The 16,030-nt window shown below is 37.9% G+C and overlaps 1 protein-coding gene across 2 annotated transcripts in view; it reads right to left on the bottom strand.

The window, feature by feature from the left end:
* The window catches only part of FHIT (fragile histidine triad diadenosine triphosphatase), a 566,029-nt gene that overhangs the window by 265,243 nt on the left and 284,756 nt on the right, over positions 1-16,030 (bottom strand). The gene's annotated exons all lie outside the window — the stretch shown is intronic.

Raw genomic sequence — 16,030 nt, 5'->3', positions numbered from 1 at the left:
TGATGCCTTTTCCATTCTGCTGCTCACTGGGTAGAAAACACTTGCCTGTTCCCCTTCATATGTGATATCAACTCTTTTTTAGAGACTGAGGTAGTAATGCTTGGCAGCTTGCATAGCACCAGGGCAGCATAAAGCAGAAAGAACTCTTTTGGGCCATAAGAAACAAAGAAAATGGCTACGACTTGTAAAGATGTTTGGGTTTGTTTATTTTTGTTTAAAGATGAGCAAGAAGCCCCATTTTGTAGACTGTCCCCAGTGCAGAAACGAAAAGTCAATGCAAAGGATTGTTCAGTGTCTGTGGAAGACACATTTTCTGTCCATGTTCCTATCAAAAGTTAAGAACTTGTAGAACGAAAAACAAAGGACACAGGGGAAAGTGACAAGCATTGCTAGAGTCCAGCAAAGACCTTTCCCTTTGCAAACTGAAATGAGTATTGTAGTTTAGAAATTAGTTCAAGCCAGGCAAAATCATTGTCCAGGCTTGCTCCTATCAGAGCATATTTCCTGCAAATGTGGGCCACCTTCCCCTGAGATTAAGCATGGAGACAGGATTTAGTTTCAGAGGATGACTACAACATTGTCACCTTGGATTGGACTCAGGCTCCAGAACAAGTTATCTTTTGCCTTCTTAGAACTAGTCCAGCTGACTGAACTCTTTTCTCTCAGTAAAACCAAAACAAGGTCAAATGCAGGATCTGCTGCCCAAATTATCCTCAAGCTCAGCTTTTCACAGGCAACACATCTAATTATTAATGATTTGAAGAGTGTGAAAAGCGAACTCCAGGAAAACACATTTGTAAAGCTTGCCTGGAGATCTACCTTAAACTCCACTCGAAGAATTGCTGCTGCTCTAAATACAGATACATACAGATGCTGATACACACTTTTGAATTTTCAGTCTTACTGTGGTGCAATAAGACAAATGGGAGGTGACAACCAAGTAGCAATGGTTCTTTAGTATAAAATGAAATTCATTAGATGAACTTTCAAAGGGTCTATACAGCGTTTCTCAATGAAAGAGCAGCTTTTCTACAGCCTGTTTCAGGGCATGCAAGACTATCTTGTTCCAAGACAAGTCTGGCTGCAAGGGAGTTTGGAAAAAAATTGTGATCCAATAACTGGATACACAGTCACTGACAAGGACTAGGAGGTAGCCTTTATGATGCTAATGTAAAAGGATAAGTTCTTTGGGTTTATAGTGTAAATCCCTAATGGGAGATTTATTTATTTATAATCTATGATCTCTAAAAATATCACAGTATCTCTTGTGAGATATAAACTCACTGCAATTTTAAAACACTCTTCATCCTTATCTTTATTGCTGTATTCCAATTGAAAAACATCTCCCATTCAATCCTTCCTTTTAGCTCACCCATTGCTTTATTAGCTCTGTCCTTTTTAGACCTAGTTCGACTTTTCAGGTGGTATTTGATTAATTTGTGATCACTGCTTCTGGGCATCACAATTTTTAAGTCAATATACCATGGGAAATAACATCCTTTGTATTTACCTTTGTTTATTAACCTTTCCCACTCAGCACCCATTTTTCCTTTTGTGTCACAGATACTGCTTTAGTGAACCACTGTTTCAGTGAAATGCTTGGACTCCAAACCCACATCTCAAGGTGGTTCTAAACTCTAACAGCAGCTTGGAAAACCCTCCATGTGAGGGTGAAAGACCATCCAAAGGTTCAGTACCAAGGTAAATTTTTCAGAGGTCTCCAGCAGTGATTTCAGTGCAGATGAGCTACACACAATCCTCTTTTGACCTGTGCAGAGGACATCCTAGTGGCCTGGATTTAATGTGTGTCAAGGAGAGTACAAAGAAAAAAGGAGTGGATTCATAATGCTTTCACAAATCCTTCTCTTTTTTCTAATCTCAATCCCTCCTTTAATGTCTCCTTTCAAGTGTCTTTTCTTCTTTCTCTTTTTGTGCCTGAGCAGTGGTACTGAATGCTGACAAGGCCTGGCCCCAGCAGTTAGTCACTTTGGATACACGTGATTCATTCTCTGTGTACTCCACCTCGATACCACAAGGTTAGACTCTTCATTCAAAGTAATGTTTCTGGTATCCAACTTTCAAAACCTTCCTGATAGCTATCTCCCGATTCCATGTCTATTGTAGCTTTCATGGAGCCTTTTTCATTTTCTCTTCACGAAAGTGCTTCAATCTATCTTACATTTTAATTGAATCAAATTTAATTTAAACCAAATCAAAGGTCCTTTCAATACATCTGCATAAGAAAGCACTTAATCTTAATAAACTACCATTTAAGATGGAGAGGGAATCTACAGTAGCAGTGAAATATATAGCAAATCAAAATTCTCTCTGTTCATATAAAGGAATGAAGCCAAAATAAGCTCACCCTACTGTTTAAACTGCACTGAATGTAATGTGTAAGGAAGAGAAATGTGCTGCTAAAGTAATGCACTGTGACTGCAAGCTATTCACTGAAATCTGAAAAGAATCCCATTTCCCAAAGCAGCTTAGAAAATGACATTTGCTGGGACCCTGTATTAATGAGATGAAGATCCTTACCCCCTTCAGATTTTATTAAATTTCAGAAGACATTTCAAAAAGTCAAATAATTTACTTTGCTTAGGTGAGGAGGAGTTAACCCTGTGGGATTCTCTGTCTCTTCAGCTCTACAGTTGTCTAGCATATGAATTTTACTAGAGCTGTTAACTTTTATTTCCTGCAATGCATGGATATGAAATACTAACTGCTCCTCCTTTCTGCCTTTGCAATGGCAAGTGTGTACAATTCTTCAAAACCAAACACTGCATAGTCCTACATTAGCTGGCCTATACAGTCATATATTATTCACTACAATTTACATAAGAACTAGCTCACACTGCATAAAGATTTCTAATCTCTCAACAGGAGTGAATAAGAGACACTTGTTTATGGTAGACAGCTCAATTAGCTTTCAAAATCCTGCAATAAGTTTGGTAGATTTGCCCTTTACAAAGGCATTTCTGCAGGTACCTGGTGAAGAAAGCAGCATTAGGTACAACTCCTTCAGTCAATGCTTTTTCTAAAGCTCAAAACACAGTGTTTTTTTCTGGCAAGATCTGTTTAAGCTTGTGGAATCCAGAGAAGCAGCTCCAGTATACACCTTAGTGGTGTATGGAGCAGGGAGAAGAGAGCTACAGGCTCTTTGATAGCCTCTGCACTGAATTCAGGGTCACTTCATGGTAATACCATACAACTAGATAAAAAGATATCACATGGGCATGGCAATAACAGCAGTTTTACTAGCAGTGATAAAAACATGAGATTGAGAAATCAGTACAGAGTCTAGATAAGTAAAAGCATAAATGCAACACATGCACCATACCCTCTCTTACTGAGCTCTTGTAAACACTCCTGGTTCCATTCTCACAGGGAAATAGGCAGGGAGAAATTTTGGCATTCTACTGCAGAGATAAGAGTGCAAATTGGTTATATGAATTAGCTTCCTACACCCTCCACTTGTGGAGTGCTGCTGTTAGCACAGAATGTGGCAAGAAAGAGCACTGACGTTTAGCAGGGTTTTGCTTCCTAGAAAAACATCAGGATACCGATCGTATTTGGTCATTAACACAGAGAAGACTAAGGCATTTCACATTGGAGGAGTAAAGGCCAACAAATGACAGCTTAACAAGAAAAAGCTTGTTGTTGAAACAGAGGCAGAGAAAATTAAACAAAATAGGCACATTTAAGAAAGCTATGTATTAACATGGGGCTCCCTTTCCGTCAGCCCTGAAACTCAGCAGACTGACTAAACTGGTTAAAATTGAAGGGAACAAGAGCACAAAAATTCCTGCAAAACAGGTACTGGTTCCTCTTCCCAAATTCTTCTGCTGGGTGTTTTCCACCCACTGTGCCTGCAGGCAATGTATGTAGCCCATGTAGGTAAGTTCCACTGGTTCCAAAATAGTTCTCGTCTCTGTTCAAGCACATACAATAATCTTAAACCTTCACTTCTTTTCAAAAATCCAGCTGGATGACTGGATGTTTTCGAATCGCTCCATTCAAACTACCTAAGTACACAAGATTGCATTATACTTACATGGTTGGAGGCAAATTACTGTACTCAGTAAAATCAAGTAACTAAATATCTCAAATAAGTTTAAGGAATAAATATTCATCCTACACACATATTACTAAACACATGCCTGCATATAGCGTAACTGTGATACATTTTGGTAGCATCAGGTCAACCTTTTCAAGAAAATACCCTGGCAACAGCCCCTTGTTCATTGTTGAGGCTCTTGCCAACACTATCTGATGCATACGAGGCATCAGGCTGGCTGAATAAAGGGGACAATAATACATACCACAGAAATCTGTCATTAATGAGGAAGATGAGAAGATAGAAAATAGGATGATACGCTGAACTATGCAGGACTGGCAACAGACTACACCAGAGGGAAGGGAAAGCAAACTGTCAGAGGGACAAACAGATGAACACTGGAGCTTTCAATACCTTAATGGAAGTGGGAAGTCAGTACCCAGTCTTGAATTTACCCCATCTTAAACACTGAAACCACTGTGATACCTCCAAAAACCCAGAACTGTACACCAAGCACCCAAAATGTTTTCTAGTTAAGTTGGTTTCTGTCTGAAAGAACACATGTGTGCAGGTGCTTTCATGAATGTAAGTTTCAGGGATGTAAGTTCAGTGTGGCACACTGTATGTGTGTCCCTTACATTATGCCATACCCTGAGTATGGCGTATACATTATGCCATACCCAGCCTGAGTTTTTTCTCTGGTTCTTTACATTATCATATTTTCAGTCTCTGAAACAGACACATTCATAGTCACTTCATTGGTTATTTTCATTCTTTCCCTTATCCAAAGTGCCTAATACCACTACCACAGGCCACTGGCAGTGTTTGACTCAAATCAGTCCTGATTCTTCATAAATTATCTGTCTATAAGACACAGTTGTATTTCTGCAGAATCATAAAGAATGTGACACTTCAAAAATACAAGAAAAACTAAAATTTAGCTCCCTAAACACAGACTCGGATTCTCATCTGATTTTCAGAAGCACCAAGCAATCATTAGCATATACGGAGATTCAAGCAGGATTTAGGTTGTTCTTCCTGCAAATCTCAGCTTTGGTATACATGCCTTTTGTGATCTAACTGGTTTTAAAATCCTCCATGTACAACATATTGCACATTACTCATACATCAACCATTCTTTCTCTCCTCCTTGTCCTTTTTATTCTTGTTTTAGTTTTTTTCTGGGAAGCCAACACTATATTTGTTGAAGATAATTTTATGCAGCAGCTATAGATGAATTATTGTCCAGCATTACCTGATGGGGTTATAGATGAATATAAAAACATAATCTTTCCCCTTTGTTACATGTGCTAATGGATCAGTGTTTTATTTTGCTTTAATTCCTTCCACATCTCACTTATTTGAGGACTTGTATGGTATGACAAATGTAAAAGACTAAATCAATCTTTTTAATATTAACTGTTTCCTGACATATATGGTGTTTCTGAGGTTAGGAATTCTCTGGCAACCTCCTTTGCTCCCATGTGTTTGACTCCACCAGTCACAGTCTTTAATGCACTGGTGGGTGAAAACCAACCTTTCCTCATTCCCCCATAGCTATCATTCATTTGCAGCATGTTATATCTGAAGAGGGAAGAACAACATGCATCAGTAGAGTGACTATTGTTTCTAAACTTCCCATTCCTAAAGATGTGGCTGACACTGCATTTCATTAACCACTCAACAGCTTTAAAGATTGGGCAAATAATAACGTAACCCATTCTCCCAGGAGAAAACTTCCTGTTTATGCATGACTCAAACATCAAACTAGCATGTTTAATAAAAAGGAAACTTCCTTCCTAAACATATCTCTTTCCATATATACAGAAGGAGGAAACAATGTCCAATGCACAACAGCAACTTATAGGACCTGTGTCCCCCATCGCCAGGCAGGAGACTCAACACGGCCTAACAGTTCTGTTGCTGGCATCATGCAACTGCACTGGCCCTGCTGCCCCACTGTGAAAAGCAGGCAGATTTGAACAAGTAGTTTAAGCACAGTCAGAGAGGGCATGGACAAGCTGTACGGCTAACAGGAAGAGCCAAAATAGTTAATGTAACTAAAAATAGAAAATCATTTTTAATGTAACAAAAATACAAAATCATGTTAAATCTTATGGGTTATAAATGGAGCCTATTCAAAAATATATCAAGCATCAACTTACTCCACCATTCTCCAAAACCACTGGGGGTACCCAGAAGCAGCTGCAATATACTGCATTGGGTGGACTGGAAGCTCTTTGTTCTGGCAGTTCTGGAAAGGAGGATGAGTTAACTGAAGTGTTGGGAGTGTTGGCTCAAATAAAATAAGGGGGAGCAAGCTCTGAAAAATAAGCTGGAAAATCATGAGGACAGTGTCTGATTCTATCTGTTCTTCTTTGCATTTCCAGCTGGAATTCAAGTGTAAGGACAAGGTAACTCATAAATCTCTCATATTTTTAGTCTTTAAAGTGTTTTCATTTGGGGCCAAACCAGAGCTTCCATACAAGGTAGCTTCTCCTGCCCTAGGAAAAACACATAAAATATTTGAAAGCAGAGAAAGCAACGTATTGCTCATGCTTAATACTTTTTTAATTACTGTCCCTCTTCTAACTGGAAATTACCTATATTCAAGCAGTTCAAACTGATAAATTGAGGCTTAGAAATGCTTAGAGATGCTAAGGGAAAGACAATTCTTTTCAGTGGTTCTCTACAGCCTGTATTAAAGTTTCTTGCTATACCCAGTATTTGTTATTGTACTGTTGAATACCTATATTATTCACAAGAACAGAAGTTCCAGTATCTCCACAGAAAATAACATCTTTTCATGCTCCTTTTGTGACTTCTGATCAAAGTATGGCATCTATGACAAAATTCTTCATTATATGGCAGATACTAAATAAGGATAAACCCCTTGGAGATAAATAACATCCTATAAACTAGGTCAGCTTTTTAAGCTGAAATGTTCCCCAGTACCTGTGAGCCATCATAGGAAAAAAAGTAAGAAATATCCTTACTCTGCCTGACCAAGATATGGATAAAGATTAAAATAAGCCAAAGAAAATTTGAGCCAGAGAAAGAGCAGGTATATTTAAAAGCATTCATTTGCAGACAGTTATAATGACTCTGTCTGGTTTCAGTCTAATCAGAAAGATGAAGAATTCAGAGGCTGCTTCCAGCAGTACTGAGGACATTATGTGGCAGCTGTTTGTTCATACGGTAAATGTATAAAATCATGTCCTGATTATTAAATACGTATTTGCAGGTTTACAGGAATATTCCTCTGTCAGACTTCAGCATACTTTACATTCAGGTGCAACAGCCTTATCTAGTGTTAAGCAACCTCAGCATATTAAGTATACTTTGATTTTCTTTCAGTTATACCATGACGCTGAAAAAATTGATTTTTAAGATTTTTATCCGTGACCTTTAAGGTTCTTTCAGGGATGATTCTCTGCTATCATGTCGATTCATAAAAGACTTACATGCCTGGTTGTTGTCCACTGCTCCTTTGCAGTGCTACTTCTTTATATACAGTATCTTTTGAGAAATACTTAATTCTTTGTGCTAGATTAGTTGCAGGTACTTCTAAGCTCTCTTTGAGATTGCTCTTTCTGTGAAGCTTCCTGCACTGTGATTTCTCCTTAAATGTTAAAACTAATGACCAGGAACTTGCAGTACCCGATTACATTGCATGATAATGAACTTCCTCCTTTAATGTAATTTTATATTACTGTTCCAATTACATAGGCACTGCATATACATTTCTACTTGCATGCATAATTTCTTCCACAAAAGTTTAAACATAAATTGCCAAAAGCCTTCTTTAAAGAGATGCTTTGTACCACGCTCCACATTTGAAAACAAACTCAGATTAAGCAATTTCTGTTTGAAGCAGCTGCCATTGATTCATCCACTCTGTCATGCAAAAGAGCAGACTACCTTAAAGGCTCTTTTGAGTCTGAAAGTTAAAGAAATAGCTATGATTTTGGAATAGCCATCTATCTAATCTCCCCATTATAAAATGATGTTCAGCTCATAGCCAACAGTCCAGGGGTTCTTGCCATATCTTATCCAAAACATTCCAGTAAATTATCCATGGATTTAACAGCAAATTCACTGGAGCAGAATAATTTTCACAGCCTTATGTACACTCCAAAAAAAAGAAAGTACTAACTCCCATTTTCCTTACAGTTAACACATATCTACTTGTCTAAACATTAGATGTGAGTGCATACAAATTAACTATATAAGCAACACTACCTTTCCCACATGATAACCCCAAATGCAATAGCAATCCCAGTCTGTCATCTCAGCCACAAGTGAGATAAATCTAGAATCTGAACTCCTTTTCCACTCAAGCAAACACCTATATAGGTCAAAGGAAAATTGCTTTTGTAAAGACTGAAAATTGAGCAAGGAACATAGGACCTGGTATACAGGTAGCAGGATGCAGTATGCTACAGGGAGATTACACAGTTTAGCTATCCATCTCCACAGTGCTTGGATTTCTCTTAGCAAAAGACACTGCAGCAGAAGCATAAAATACAGCCTACGCACATTGTACATTCAAAATACAGGAGAAAGTGTCAAAAGCAACTAAGTGAAAACAGCGTCTAATATAGAGACAAGTGGAAACATCATGTCTCCCATCAAGACAATTAAAAGTACCATCAGTGACTCTGGTTAGGCATCTCCTACTGTGAACATGTACGTGTAATTTTCCCTTTTTTCCTGAGGTATGATGTATGGCCCTTATTGTTCTCTCCTTCAACAACATAAATAACTCAGTTACTACACTAAAGAAAGATCCATGGTGGAAGCTGGAAAGCATTATGGGGAAACCTGTCGATTTAACTTACCCTGTTCTGCTGGCCTCTTTCAGGAACAAGGCCAGATGGGACTGTAATTGCTGTACTAGGTCATCCACGCTCCTTTAGGCAGAAGAGAGCCTAAAATGAGCTTCTCTGGGTCCTGCTGCCAAAATAAGGGAGTACAACCAAAACCAAATAATTTCATTTTGCCTTTGAAATGCCTGTGCAGCTTTTACAATTTCTAAAGAATTTGATTAAATATATTTACAGGGCCTTAATGACACCTTGAAAGTAATTGCAAAAGCACTTTCACTTCTAAGATATATTAATAAAAGACTGAGGGAAAAAAAAATACACATAAAGGCCTTTTTGGATTTTCTTTTCCCAGACATTAAAAACACCAAAAGGGAAACATTTAAAATTATTCATTTCTAACCTCACAATTGAAATAAAATATTTTAAAATCCCACAAACTTGACAGCCTACAATCAAATGAATCAAGCAGGAACAGAACCCAGCCAGAAGCTCCTACCACATACTGACATCTGGAGAATGTGACTCTGGGAAGCAATCATTCTCCAACTACAATGGTCTGAAATTATTTGGTAAACAAGAGGACTTCAATGTAAAGGTACAATAAACAGCAATATTAAAAATTCAAGAATGACTGCAGGGATTGAGGAAATTATTACTCTGTGCTTTTTGTTTTATTCAAATGCCAACAATATTTAGTCACCTTTCTTGCTTGTTTTTCTTTCCTGCCTTCTTTTCGAAATACACTTGTTGTGGTAATGCATATTATGCACATATGTAATGTGGTAATGTAACCCTAATAGCACTGCTTAACAGCCAGCTTGACCATCAGGCACTGCAGTTTTTACAGGAGTAAGGAAGGTCTCAGTACTTACTGTTTAAAAAAAAATAGAGAAATCTCAAAACACCCATGCTGGGTTTTGGTATTGAGGAAAAACTAGTATTACATTCAGATAAACTGTATCTTCCCAAAGACTAAATAATCTGCTCAGACCCCAAGATCACACACAGACCCCAAACTCCGAAGGTAATCGCTACCCCAAACACCCGTTTTATCGCATGGCAGCAGATTCCTAAACTGGATTTCAACAATGTAACTGAAGAACATATTCTCAGGCAAAACCTGAAATAACAAACTTAAAATGTTCATTTATCAAAGTGCTTTCTCTGATGGAGGTACCAAAGGACACAAGATGCAGCTGGTTCACCTCCACAGGAGGCTAGGATTATACCACTGGACAGGATAAATTCACATCAAAGACACAAGTACCTTAGTGCAGCATGACCCTGAATAGGTACATCTAAACTCAGACTTAGGATCTTGGGTTTCATTAAATATTAGTTAAAAAGGAACTGCCAGGAAATTATTTCAGTTGCACAGCCCTCATACTCCAGGCTCTTTCATCCCAACCCCAAAGTAATGTCCAGTTATTATGTCAAAATTATGATAATTTTTATTTTAACATTCCAAGCATTTATTGATTTTTATTGTTCTTGACAGAAAATAATTTTAACTAATTTCAATAAAATTGTTTTCTATTTTGATTTAAGAAAGCTCTGCATTTACTTTCTGATCTATTAGCAAACATAGAGAAACATTTGGACCATTTGAGAATATCACAGAAGAGGTTCTTTCTTAAGGAAATTACTTCATAGTCAAAAAACTGCACATGCTTTCCAAATCTGGCCATGTAAGTTTCTAACTTCTTTTTAGACACATCATACATTAAACAGTCAACAACCCAGATAACTGAGCCTGGAGCAATTACTCTTCCTCTCCTGATGCATAAAGTCATTGCCCTCTGGCAGAAGCCCAGAAGAGTTTCCGTATTCCTTTTTGTCCTGAAGCATCCTCTAATTTGCCTTCTTAGAACTGTTACTACATGAGCAAGGAGGGCTAAAGATAACAGATTCCCTGACTGATGAAATAATTAAGCCTTACCAGGTCCTCAGAGAAATTCAAGTTCAGCATGGTAAAAAAGTAAAATTGGGTCAAAATTCATGGGGGTGGTGGTGAGGGTGGGACAGACAGCAAAGGTGTCACCAACATACTGAAGTGGTGGGAAAAAACAAGGCTTCATAAGTTTTTTAAGTTAAGGAAACAGTACACAATCTGTCTGTAAGAGAGTCAGAATTTGACTGAAATCTCTTTTTCTGAGAGAAAACTTAAAACAGCAGTACCCCAACCTGACAGAAATATGATTAAAAAACAAAGCAAACAAACCCAACTATTGACTTGTGTTGCATAAGACAGTACAAGCCAGTAAAAAAACAGAAGTACGGGGCCTTAGTTGCTATTTTGACTTCTCTTGAGAGATTTATGTAATCAGCTTTTAAGAAGGTAGTTCATAATGCCACTCATGTCTCCTACTTTGTTTTCTTTTCAGTGCTGGAAAGTCAGGTTGGTGAAAGGATTGTAAATTAAATTATATTAAAGTAATAATGGCACACATTTCGGCAGTTACTTCATATTAGTATAACAGAGATGTGTTTGCATTAAGTAGGTAATTAGAACATGCAAAAGGGCAAAACCTGTTCATTAAGCAATAAACAGTATATTATAAAACATGATGTTGCCTGGTTTTATTGCCTTTTCACTTTGCATTGACATAGAAGTTGTTTTCAGCAACAATAACTGATAGAGTCTCTGCTTGCTCAAGCCGTAGACCTTGCTTAAATATTTGCCCATCCAGCAACATTAATAAGGCTTTTGGTTACCATAGGGACTTGCCCGCATCCAGTCAAAGCAAGATCAGACTCTCCATCACAAAGGTCAGATACTATTCTTGTTATGCACCCTTCTTCCCAACATACACAACAGGCTTTGATGAGAATCCACTTTGTCTTTAAACAAGCTCATAGACAATCATCTATAGCTTGCTACTACTTATCTGTTAGTCCTTATTTCCAACACACCGATCAAGTGCCCTCTGGGTACTTCTGATTAAAACTTCAACACTGAGTTTTCAAATTTTACTTCTAACTTATTCATGCCCCCCCAGTCACCTGGATTTCGCCTGTGGCTACCTCTGATAGTTTTCTCCATTATTGCACAAATATAGGAAATTCCATGCCAACTTTTAATAGGTGAATAACTGCTCATACTGTATATTTTTAGCCCAAGAAATTCAGCCATGATCTTCTTTGTTCAGACACCAACTGATGTAAAAATTAAGATAGATGTACAATCTGCAACATAAGCTTACACAATGGAAGGCAAAACAAGCAAGTTTTTCTGCAACTGCTTTAAGAGTCTTTTTAGGATATATAGGGTTCATATACAATGTGAGTTATTTAGCCACTCTTATTCCAGGAAAGTAAAAAGTAAGCAATGACTTTGATATAAACCTTAACCATATGTAAGGAATTATTTCAGTTGTACAAATTAATTCTTCTTTGTAACAGATACTTGACTGATTGATTTGTTTAATTATGGCATAAAGAAATAGTCTGTGCATTCACTCCAGTTGTTCATATGAAGCAGACCTCCTAAAAGTATATTCATTTTGGCACTTAAATTCACAGTATCATTATGTTTTGATCTGAGCATGATTTTTATTAATCTAACACAATTACTGCATTTTAAACATTACTGCAGTGTTTACACTCGGATATAATGAGACATACACTGTAAACTGGACAACACACTAGGGCAGTAGAATACTTCTGAAAACAACATAAAACACACCATGCATTTTGTCAAAAGCCAGAAAGCAAATTTAAGTGACAGACATTTTCTTAAATAGCTTTATTTTTTAATTTATTTAAAATATTTTCATGCTCTGGAAAACACTTTACAAAAAGAATATGTTATTAGTGGCTGTCTATGTCTGTTAGTGGCTGTTATTAGTGGATTTGACTAAAGCCTTCGTCATCAAAAAATGTATAGTTTCATATAATTAAGAAATCCAAGCGCTGTGAGTTGACTAAAATACTGTGGACTCTCAAATAATTCAAATTTGTGTTTAGTTACAGCAGCTGTTTAATTAAAGGGTAGAAACTGCAACTAATCCACTATGGTTGAATGAAATATAATCTATAACAGAATTTAATCCCCCTAAGACAGAGAACAGCGATATGGATTCTAGAAATCAGGGGCTTCATTTAATGAATCTTATGAAAGAGATCATAACACATCCAAGCCCATGCATCTTTGTTTCTCTGATTATCCAAATAATGAATCATTTCCCAGCTTGGCACTGAAATTATAATTTTCTATTTTAATATTAAAAAGCAATGTTTTCACATGCATTATGTAAACTCTTCTGCTGGAATTTGTACTCAAAGCTTTACAGAGTGAGAAATTAGATGCACAAGAATAGAAGTAATGCATTTTTTTTTCTTACTCTTAGCTAACTACTTAATTGTTCATCAATAAAACATTTTGTAAGAAAATGCTTGCACAAATGGCCTGGAAGCATCTTTTGCAACTTAAAAGTCAGCTAAGGAAAATGCTGCACACAGGAGTTCCGCCGTTGCTTGCCCTGTCTCAGCTGCAGTGATTCAGGCATGATTTCAACTTGATATCAATTCCCAGAACCACACTCTCAGGCAGTTTTTTGTCTTCACTTCTATACAAACCAGAATTAACAAAGCTAAAAGTCACCATTTGCCTTCTCAGATCCAGAAAGAATTAAACAGTCTGAGCTGTTTTTAATCATACTGAGTTCTGTTTATACCAAGGCAGAGGGACTATCAAAGCAGAAAATGGTAGTCCTTAATTAGAGAGGGCAGGTGGCACACAGAGTCACAGCACAAGTGCTTCTCCACATCCCTGCCAGTGATTGAAGACTTGACCGCAGCATCCATTCTTCAGGGGTGAAAAATAATCCAGTCACCAGGTGGCCATCTCCTTACCACAGACAGCCATCTGCACCAAAACGTGCTAAATTATGTTTAGTTCTTTTTAATGTGAACCATTATCCATTAGAGTCACCGCAGGAAACCAGGAGGTCCTGTTAATTGAAACTTCAACTGTGACTTAAACCTCTGTCCCAGACAGGAGACAGGCACTTTATCTGCTGAGTCCTTCAGTCTAACACAGAAGCAGTTTTTCCTAAGTGATCAGATGCAGAACAGTAAATGCCTGATATGCAGAACAGTGGGAGTTTAGGGAAGCAGTCACCCTGTGCAAGAGTTGCTGTGCATCAGCCCCCAAATCAGTTCGATTTTGCACACCACAGCTTGTTTTCCTAAGGAGCTGAAACACATTTGTACTCATGACTTGCTAACGAGCTGCTATTAACCAAATGCCCTCAGATACAATGCAATGCAATGCAATGCAATGCAAGCTAGTGCTGTGACATGTAAAGAAAGAGGGCTCTATTTCTGCCAATGGAACCCAAAACTCCTGTCCTACTCTGTCACCTCTCCTGGTAAACGGGAGTTATACAGTTTGCTCACTCATCCATTCCTCAAGTATTCAAGAGCTTGTGTAGACCAAAATGCAGAGGGTGCACACTGTAAAAAAGCACAGACAGGAATACCAAGAGAGAAGTTTGCACCGATCATAAAGATGATTCTTCCAATGCTCAAATTTCCCTCCAGACATTGCCTGCTGTAACTAGGCGAGGCTAAATGGGAACCTCCATCTCCAACAAGACCCTCTATGAGCATGTTGTGACACTCTGCAATATTTCCCCTTTATTATTTCAGCTGCACTTCAAAGAGATCCAGCACTGAACAGGAACTGTCATGAGTAACCTCCACCTGCGAAAGACCAGTTCAAGGACCTCGGCAGAAGGTGCATCACCAAGGCAAGGGAACACCTGATGGAGGTGGAAGCTTGGGACACACTGACTCACCACATTCTGCATCTGGCGGAGTGGGGACTGTGTGAAGTGGAAGATACCAGGTCATTTCCAAAAAGACTTAAGAGTTCATGGGCACCTCACTGGTTTGTAAAGTACCAGTAGCATCACCAAGTCACCGTCAAGCATTAGGAGACCTGTGCTAAGAGTTAACTTTCTGCACTGTCATTTACACCTCCAAGTATCCAGGCAATCCTTTTAACATGGACAGGGTCACAAAGATGTTTTTATTCCAACAAATAAAGTAGTAAAGACACACAGTGTTATGACTCCAAGCCTGCACATTAATAGAATCATGGTTCATCAATTTTTAAATCCACATTTAGAGCTCTCTCCTAAAAGCCAAAAAGTAGCTACAATAGATAGTCTTGTAAAACGCAGCATCTGTTCTCTTTCATTCCATGGTTATAGATAACCTTCATAAGCTGATCTGCTCATGACAATATATTTATTTTCAGAAATTATACTCCTGATCTAATATGAAACAATAAATAATTCAGAAGTTTCACATTATTACAGGGAATTATATTTAGGAGATCAACTAGGGATCTCTGTAATGAGAAACATTCACCTTGCTAGAGGAATGCTACTCTGCATTTAATCTTATAATATTCCCTTCAGGGTGTACAAGACAGCTTGCTGAAAAATATAATGACTCCTTGACTGTTTTTTGATGAAAAAAAAGAGTAGAGAAAACAGTGATATGGAAATGAGATCTACATTTCATTTGAAATTCTATATGCACTATTTTAAAGCCACCTTGTTTCAATATGGAAAAAATCAAAATATATTTGATGGGCCTGATGATGTTATTTAGAAAAAGAGAGATTAAAACCACAAAGCAACCAAAAGATGTGGCACATGTGGTCATGTTAATAGAAAGCCACTTATATCTTACAAACAGGAAAAGATCCGTTTCAGCTGTTTTAACTTTATTATTTGTTACTAGAAAAAGTTGGTTTACAAAGTTCCTATTAGCCAAAAAGTAAAAGCATCTGCTGAAGTCAGAAGTGACTTCTTAACCCAGGGCAGCAACAGTGATGCTTACAGCAGCACAGGCTCTGTCCTCACCCGAAGGCTTTCAGGCAATCAGCACCAGTTTCAGCCAAGAACCACAGAAACTGAGGAGTACACTTCAGAGTACTGCTGTGTTTGGGCACTTATCTTAAAGTAACTGTGTTGTAGCAAAGTATTTTCCTCCCATGGCCTCCCCCTCCAACCGCTGTAATTTATGTTTGTCAAAAGAAGGAAACTATCTAATTTGTCTAACCGCAGCTAATGTTGAGTGTCTGCTGTATGCAAGATAATGAATATTGATGTATGCAGCCATTTTCCAA

This window comes from Melopsittacus undulatus, chromosome 9, assembly GCF_012275295.1.
Source record: "Melopsittacus undulatus isolate bMelUnd1 chromosome 9, bMelUnd1.mat.Z, whole genome shotgun sequence".
Lineage (NCBI taxonomy): Eukaryota > Metazoa > Chordata > Aves > Psittaciformes > Psittaculidae > Melopsittacus > Melopsittacus undulatus.
The sequence above is the reverse complement of the archived record's forward strand: the minus strand, read 5'-3'. Positions and strand labels throughout refer to the sequence as shown.